This window comes from Triturus cristatus, chromosome 11, assembly GCF_964204655.1.
Source record: "Triturus cristatus chromosome 11, aTriCri1.1, whole genome shotgun sequence".
In the NCBI taxonomy this organism is placed as follows: Eukaryota; Metazoa; Chordata; class Amphibia; order Caudata; family Salamandridae; genus Triturus; species Triturus cristatus.
This window is the reverse complement of record NC_140594.1, coordinates 121,928,541-121,937,100: the sequence shown is the minus strand read 5'-3', so window position 1 is coordinate 121,937,100 and position 8,560 is coordinate 121,928,541. Positions and strand designations below refer to the sequence as shown.

The 8,560-nt window shown below is 53.0% G+C and overlaps 1 long non-coding RNA gene across 2 annotated transcripts; it reads left to right on the top strand.

Moving 5' to 3' along the window:
- Window positions 1-1,889: 1,889 nt before the first annotated feature.
- Window positions 1,890-7,171, top strand: LOC146783474 (uncharacterized). Of its 2 annotated transcripts, XR_014970960.1 has the most exons (4): window positions 1,890-1,999; window positions 6,201-6,342; window positions 6,451-6,541; window positions 7,101-7,171. It is a non-coding gene; the product is annotated as an uncharacterized LOC146783474 (long non-coding RNA). The 2 variants fall into 2 exon arrangements; XR_014970959.1 differs by lacking the exon at window positions 6,201-6,342.
- Window positions 7,172-8,560: the final 1,389 nt, after the last annotated feature.

Genomic DNA, 8,560 nt, shown 5'->3' with positions numbered 1-8,560 from the left:
CCATCGTTATTCAACTTTCGCTGTATGCCCTGGTTGAGGTGTTTCCTCCGACTAGTAGTTGTCTTCTTACAGGACTCACCGTTGCAGGATATCCCTCTCACGGATACCCCTCTCTCGTGGGTGTCCCCTCTCACTGGACGACCCGGATGCCCTTTGTTGCCAGGTTTCCACTGGACCGGTGGACCGCCGCCTTGTGGCTCCACTCGCGTTGGGGGAGTCGCTACGGGTCCTCTTTCCGTGTCCGAAGTTCCGCCTGAAAGGGTGCTGTTGGCACTTGGTCCTTCGCGCTCTGCCTTTGTTCTCCCAGGAGCTTCAGAGCCAGCTTCAACGGTCCATCTCTCGTATTGGGGAACCGCTGCCACCGGTGTCCCTGAGGCCTCTGCCCCTTGGATGTCCACGGTCCTGTTTCCGTGACGTCCCAGAGGTGGTTGTTACCAACGGACCGGCCTGCTCGCCTCTGTCGTCCCCGGGTGACCTTCGGGTTTGCGCATCGACATATACTCCCAGTGGTGCTGATGTTGTTCCCAGGTACTGGGTCCGGCTGTCGGTACTCCTTCTGGTGTGTGTGTTGATCTGTCACGCACACCTATGTGCTCTTCTCCTTTCCTCTTCGGGTGTTCTCCTTCCGGTGTGTGTGTTGATCTGTCACGCACACCTATGTGCTCTTCTCCTTTCCTCTTCGGGTGTTCTCCTTCTCCTTCCATTGCGACGTGATCCAGTCTTCCTGCCTTATTGCTCGTCCTTACCAGGCTTCTTCGTGTAGCGTGCACTCTACGCGTTTCCCTCTGGTCTTGTCCCGCCACTAGGACACTGTCTTCCTTTCACTCTGTGACTGGACCGATCATCGCGACCTTCTGTCTCGTAGTTGCTTCTGATGTTGCTTCTGATGTCGAGTGATGTTACTGGATCTCTTTTCCTACTCCTCCTGGTCCTCTTTGTGAACCTCTCATGGGGTCCTCTTCACTGACGTCCCTTCGGACTTCCTCTTCTCTCCAGCTCTGACCTTCCTCTTCTCTCCGGCTCTGACCTCTTGGCAGGTCAGTGCGCTCTCCGACCTCTTGTAGGTCTACATCCTCCTTGCGACCATCTCGTGGTCGGCGTCGTCCTCCTTGCGACCATCTTGGTGGTCGGCTTCCTTTGCGCGACCATCTGGGTGGCCTGCAACCTTCGCGCGACCATCTGGGTGGCCGGCAACCTTCACGCGACCATCTGGGTGGCCGGCAACCTTCGCGCGACCATCTGGGTGGCCGGCTTCACGAGGTGCGTCACGTCGTGTGACTCCCTGTGTTTGCTGAATTGTCAAGTGCTGGTGCATGCTTCTCTTCGTACCGTCGCGGTACATCTCCAGAGTCGCGTTGCTCCTTGCGCTGTGTGATTTCTTGATGTGGTGGCTTCTTGGCGCCACTGGGTGTACTTCTTCATCCTTAGCCCGCCAGTGTCGGATACATGCTGCGCGCATCTTCGTCAGTGAGTTCCTCTTCCTAGGCGCTGCTGTGTACCTTCCGCGTCCGGGGTACATCTGCGCTGAGTCCTTTAGTTCGCTCGAGGGTTCCGCTCCACTTGATGCGGCGACAGCACTGTCCTTGCTGGGGTGGATGTGGCTTAACACCATTCTTCTTTCTCCTTGTCTTGCTGTGGGATGTCGCGGCATCCCTGTGACACACTGTCTCTTCTTCCTTGCGCTTCTGTCGCGCTTCTGTCGCGTTCCTGTGCGCCTCCGTCGCGCTCCCGTGCTCTCACCATTGCGCATCAGTCTGCCCTTGCGGTACCTGCCTTGCTGCCTCTTCTCCAGCCTTTCCTTTCTTTTCCTGCAGCTGGTGCAATGCTGCTCTCTGGCCACTAGATGGCAGTGCAGGGTATGCTTTTCCCTTCTCTCAGCAGCAACCTTCTTTGCTGCCAGGACTTTCGGCCATGTTGTCTTCTCTCTCTCCAGGCTTCACTCGGCCGTGGAGGGGAGCTGGAGCAGAACACTGGGAGCTGGACAGGGGCCAGACAGCAGGTAAGTCCCTTTTACACTTGCTTATTTTTGAAGGCAGGAGGGGGGGGGCACAGGCATTTACAGTGTGCTGCATAGGTCAAGGCATTACTCTGTCTGTGTGGAGTTGGGGGACTCTTGTCACTGCGGGTGGGCTCCGCTTTATTTATTCAGCTGCCCTGCGGGCCTTTACTTTTGTTTTCTTCAGTTCGTGCCGGGGAGGGGTGCGTACCGGCTTCCCCCTGCCCCTGATTATTTTCTCTCTGCTCCCGCTCTGCAGCTGTCCCACAGTTATCGCGCTGCACCGGGGAAGGGGATAAGAGCTAGCGCTGTTGCGGAGACATGCCGCCTCCATGCTTGGGCAGTCTCCGATGTTGGGGGATGTCATAGCGGACATCAGCCGGGTCTCGAGCCAGCGCTATTCCCCCTGCTGCGTCTCTTCTCATCGCGCCGCTTTTTACGGGCACTATTTCAGGTTCTGGGTCAGCCTCGCGCGTGTGGTGCCGGCGCTGTTCTCCCCATGCCCCTCCCGCCCGCGGCAGCCTCCTTCAGCTCGCTTGCTGCGCGGGCGGTGGGCGGCGGAGACAGGGTTCGGTGCTCGGCGCTCTTGCTCTCACATCGATCTCGCCTCCTCCCCGCAGCCGGTCTCCTCACTTCGCGGGCTGCGCGGGGAGGGGGTGCAGGTACCTCGCTCTTCTCTGGCCGCGGGGTGAGCACCCGCTGGCTTCCTCGCGCGGCTCCTCACCTTCGGCCGGCGGGCCTCTTCGTCCACGCGGGTGGGCTCCGCGTGGACGCCGCCATTTCATCTCACCGGGGGCGGAACGGGGTGGGCTCCCGCTGTCTTCCGATCCCGCCGGGACACCTCATCTGGTTCTCCGCGGGTGGGCACCGCGTGGTGCGCGCCTCATGTGGGGGTCGCAGCCGATGCGGGTGGGCTCCTCTCGGCGTGCCGTCCTTCAGGGCGCTTCCGGGCACAGCGGCAGGGTCGACGGGGTCGGGGTGGACACCCGACTCCGTGTTGCAGGGTCACGGTGCCGCGGCCGATGCGGGTGGGCTCCGCTCGGCTCGCTCTTCTCCCCCAGGGCTCTTCCACGCAGGGGGGGCAGATTAAATCAGGCCCATGAGGTGTGAGGTGGGCTCTCAGACACCTCGCTTCACGCCGGGGCTCTTCGCACACCCGCAGGTGATCAGGCGTTGTACTCGCCTGTTGGGGGCCTCTCCACAGGCATCTCCTCTCCCTCTTTGAGATTGCCGGGCTGCTGCACGCTAGGGCACAGCCCCCTCGTCGCCAATGTGGTGATTGGGCCCTCAGGCCCGCATGCAGATGAATGAGGGACGCAGACACAGGATCGCTGGTACTGTAAACTGGCCACGAGCACAAGCGCTCGGCCCCTTTTTTTGTCAGGGTCACCTGACTGGTGACGCCTGTGGTGGGTGGGTGTTCAGTGTGGGTTACAGGCACAATGGAACACTAGACTGTATCCAGCCGGATACTACATGCAGTAGGGACGCGGGTAATATTTGCAGAAATGATTGTAGAACACAGACAGCACATTTATGCAGAAGATGTCTGTTGTGAACAGCGTTTATTTTGTGCAAAAAACACCCGAGTCTGGCGTGTTCGAATTAAACTGCAGAACACATGGATTTCCTTTTGAATATGTCTAAACTAATTTTTTTTAAGCTACGTAGCAAATTTGTATGCCCCATAATCAAGCCCAGCACCACGCTTGGCAGAGTCTTGTAGATTCTGATTTAGAGGTCTGGGCACGGCTTCCCGTGGCACTGCCCGGGGTTATCACAAAGCTCACCCAGGCCTGGTCAGTTACGAAGCAGGCTGAGCTCCCGCATGGGCGTCTTTGCATACTTAACCCTCGATCACAGACCAGCCTCTGGTGCTTGTCTCCTCAGTGTTACCCCAGGCCTCAATATACCTCTGACAAGCAGCCACTGGCTGAGATGCAGACAACGCCGCGGGCCCCATGAGGCCTCCCTAATCTAACGCCGCGGGGCCCATGAGGCCTCCCTAATCTAACGCCGCGGGCCCCATGAGGCCTCCCTAATCTAACGCCGCGGGACCCATGAGGCCTCCCTAATCTAATGCCGCGGGCCCCATGAGGCCTCCCTAATCTAACGCCGCGGGACCCATGAGGCCTCCCTAATCTAACGTCGCGGGCCCCATGAGGCCTCCCTAATCTAATGCCGCGGGCCCCATGAGGCCTCCCTAATCTAACGCCGCGGGACCCATGAGGCCTCCCTGATCTAACGCCGCGGGACCCATGAGGCCTCCCTAATCTAATGCCGCAGGCCCCATGAGGCCTCCCTAATCTAACGCCGCGGGCCTCATGAGGCCTCCCTAATCTAACGCCGCGGGCCCCATGAGGCCTCCCTAATCTAACGCCGCGGGACCCATGAGGCCTCCCTGATCTAATGCTGTGGGCCCCATGAGGCCTCCCTAATCTAACGCCGCGGGCCCCATGAGGCCTCCCTAATCTAACGCCGCGGGCCCCATGAGGCCTCCCTAATCTAACGCCGCGGGACCCATGAGGCCTCCCTAATCTAACGCCGTGGGACCCATGAGGCCTCCCTAATCTAACGCCGCGGGCCCCATGAGGCCTCCCTAATCTAATGCCGCGGGCCCCATGAGGCCTCCCTAAACTAACGCCGCGAGCCCCATGAGGCCTCCCTAATCTAACGCCGCGGGCCCCATGAGGCCTCCCTAATCAAATGCTTCCCATGATCCCGTTCCATTTCCTGTGCCCGGTGGACACCACTTGCTTCCCATCACCTCCCAGTGTAATTTAGCTCTTCGGGGAAGGGGCGGTGATTCAGTATTGTGCATTTGTAGCTTACACGTGCAGAGTGCTGCCAGGACATTCGACTCTCTGCTGGAGCATTAGTTAGGAGGCTGAGAACCCGACATTGCAAGGGCACCTCCTGGCTACTTCTTAGTTCATCCCTGTGCCTTCACTTTCCGTTCTGTCTGTAATTCATTTTATTTCATAATTTGCTTTGTTGTTTTTTGCACATCCCTAGCATAGCTTGTTAGTAGCTTCAGAGCACATCTTTGAGATGCTGTAGGGCTCGGGTGACAGCGCAACAATCCGCAGACATGTGCTGAGGTTCACTCTTTCACACGCTTAAGGAAGTAGTTACGCTTGGAGTCGTTCATGTGGAGTAAGTTCATGGACTACGTTCAAAATGGCAGGGCTTGGACACTGCAAGGCCCTTATCGGAACTGCTCATATGTATCTTGATTAGAGCAAGGGGAAGTGGTTATACAGGGGTTGGCCTAACGGCTAGGGCGCTCGACCTCGGAACCGGGTTCGAGTCTCGGCAATGACGCTGAATATCTTGTGATTGTGGGCAAATCACTTAATCTCCTGGTGCCTAACAAAACAAGCATTTGCAATGCAATAGGTCTCGCATTATTAAAGGTTGAGCTATTGGCATTGCTAAATAATTCAACACCAACAGCTCAAACTTTAATAATGCAAGACCTATTGCATTGCAAATGCTTGTTTTATGTTTAAGAAAACAAAGCTAGCGGTATCCCTCTAGGACAGCACCGGATTTAGAATTGACCCGGCTTAATCGTTTCTTGGTCTTCTGGAACGCACGCGTTCCAGGAGGGAAACCTCAGGTGTTCTCAATTAGGAATCACCTATAGCACTATATAAACAGCAAGTTTGAGCGACTTGCTCTGCTGTAACCTGACGGGGGTGACGTCCTTTCCTTAAACAGATGCGGATTCGGGTAGGTTGATAGACTGGGTCCTCTTCATTCGTTTCTTTGGGGGCACCCTTCACAAACCTTTCTGGTTTGTTCTCATGCATGGGGCTCCTTTCATTTATTATTTTTTATAAGTTGTATTCCTACTGAATCCCGCTGCTTACTGGTTTGCTACCATGAGGATAGTATGGAATTGGTTCACTCCACATACACTTTCTGTGTCACCCTCAAGCTAGACATGAAAGATGTAGGCGCTTTACGGGTCCTCCACAAGTTTTTTACTTTACAAAAGGTTTCCTATACGTTTGTACATCATAAAACGGGCCATATGGGGCTATTCTTACCCCCTATATCTTAACTCTTTGCTTACCTATATGTGACTGCTTCATCAGGTATTGCATATTTGAACCTTTCTCTTTCTTTAACTTTTCATTGATATTTAATCTACTCTATGCTTGGCTTCTTACTGATTCAACTTATTACTCAACTTTAGGCATTTGAAAGAGCGATACTATCATTCGTTCCGTTGGATAGAACTCAAACAGGACCAATGCTGGAAGGATAATATTCATCTTAACTACTTAGCGAATAACTTTTATATTTGAAATTGTAATCGAGGTACACACCCCTTTGAAGTGAGTACGCATACCATCCCCTAATATTTTGGTGATATACTGCTGATATATTTAATTTATATACTCAGCTTGTCCCTTATATTTACGCATTCTTTGACTTTTTTCTAGTGACACAAATGGATGCTTCCAGGCATTTAACAATGGAAATACAGAAAAGATATATTAGAAAATACGATGATTAACACAACAAATTCTTTTGGTGGGTATACATTTTACTCCCCTAACCCTTGAACATACCTCTGTTGTTTTTTTCCCTTTTTCCTTTTTTCTGCATTCATCTTTAGATAGATGTCTTTAGTGATTACATGATGAAGGTTACTTAACTGTTAGATTTAACCCTAAGAAAGGCTTACAAGCCATTCTATATGAAGTACAGCGAGGATTTTTTTTAAATGAAACTAAATTTTCAGGTCATGATATTCCTATCATGCTAATAAATCATCATATCCTTTACTGTTTATTATTACAGGCTTCCAGATTAAATTATTAACCATGAATGAAACTATTCCTTTTTTGTAATGTTGTACTGTTAACTTAATGTTGTTATTGATGTGGTGAATAATTAAGAATTGTTGATTACTTCAATGATTTGATATTGGTTGATATCTACAAATAGATGTCCAATTTAACTCTGATGGATACTTGGGCCTTATCAAATTTGGCCCTTCTGTTGTTTGTTTACTGTATTGCTATAACTGTTTGTGCCCTTTGCTCATGTGTGTTATTTATTCTATGTATTTTTATAAAATTTGTTGCAGCCCTGAAGAAGTCCCGAGGTGGACGAAACGCGTCGGCTGCTTTGGCTGTTTTTGGATGTTTTAATGTGTATATGACAATTGAAATAAAGAAGATTGCTTTGAAAAGAAACCTCATGAATATGGACTAATTTACATTATATTGGACATTTTGAGTGGTGCAACTTGTGCTGTTTTCTTTGCTTGTTTTATGTTCCAGCAGTGTAGCGTGTAGAGCCATATCTAGGAGGCAATGAAAAGCCACCCTGTGTGGCTTTTCATGGTCTCGTAGATATGGTCTAAGGCACGGGTACTCATAGTACGGCCCGTGGGCCGCCAGCAGCCCGGCAAGCCTTCCTTGACGGCCCGCCGACCTTGCAGACATCGTACCTGTGTTTTAAAACATTTTTTTTAAAGAGTGTCAGCAAACAGCGCCGCAGCAGTGCAGACTCCGAGACACTCTGCTCTGTGGGGGCCGGGCGATTCCAGCAATAGTCAGAGTTGAGATGCAGGGGCTCTGAGAAGGGGTGAAATACAACAAGGCCTCATTAACAAGTAAATGGTCATGGTCTTTTAAAGACCTGTGAAGAACTCGGGTGTGGGTGTGTGTGTGTGCCCGGGAAGCTGTCTCAGCCCGGGCTGCCACACGCACGGGGTGAGGTGAAAGAGGGTGACATACAGAGGGAGACATACCGAGGGAGACAGACAGAGGTAGACAAACAGAGGGAGACAGACAGAGGGAGGGAGACAGGGGGAGGGAGACTGAGGGAGGGAGACAGAGGGAGACCGAGACAGACAGAGGAGACAGAGAGAGAGCGAGACAGAGGGAGACAGACAGAGGGAGACAGACCCAGGGAGACAGAGGGAGGGAGACAGAGGGACGGAGACAGAGGGAGACAGAGAGGGAGACAGAGGGCGACAGACAGAGGGTGGGAGACAGACAGAGGGAGACTGAGGGAGACAGAGAGAGGGAGACAGAGGGAGGGAGACAGAGGGACGGGATAAAGAGGGAGACAGGGAGAGGGAGACAGACAGAGGGAGACAGACAGAGGGAGGAGGGTGACAGAGGGAGGGAGACAAAGGGAGCGAAACAGATAGAGAGAGAGAGACGGAGGGCGGTAGACAGACAGAGGGAGACAGACGAAGACAGACAGAGGGAGACAGAGGGAGGGAAACAGAGGGAGAGAGAGGGAGGGAGACAGAGGGAGATAGAGTGAGGGAAACAGAGAGAGGGAGATAGAGAGAGAGGGAGACAGACAGAGTGAGTGAGACAGAGGGAGACAGAGAGAAAGAGAGGGAGAGAGGGAGGGAGAGAGAGAGAGATAGATAGAGGGAGGAAGACAGAGAGAGAGAGGGGGGAGACAGCGAGAGGGAGGGAAGGGGAGAGAGAGAGAGAGAGAGAGAGAGAGAGAGAGAGAGAGAGAGAGAGAGAGAGAGAGAGAGAGAGAAAGATGTGTGTATGCCGAGTCTGGTGGCTCAGTGGA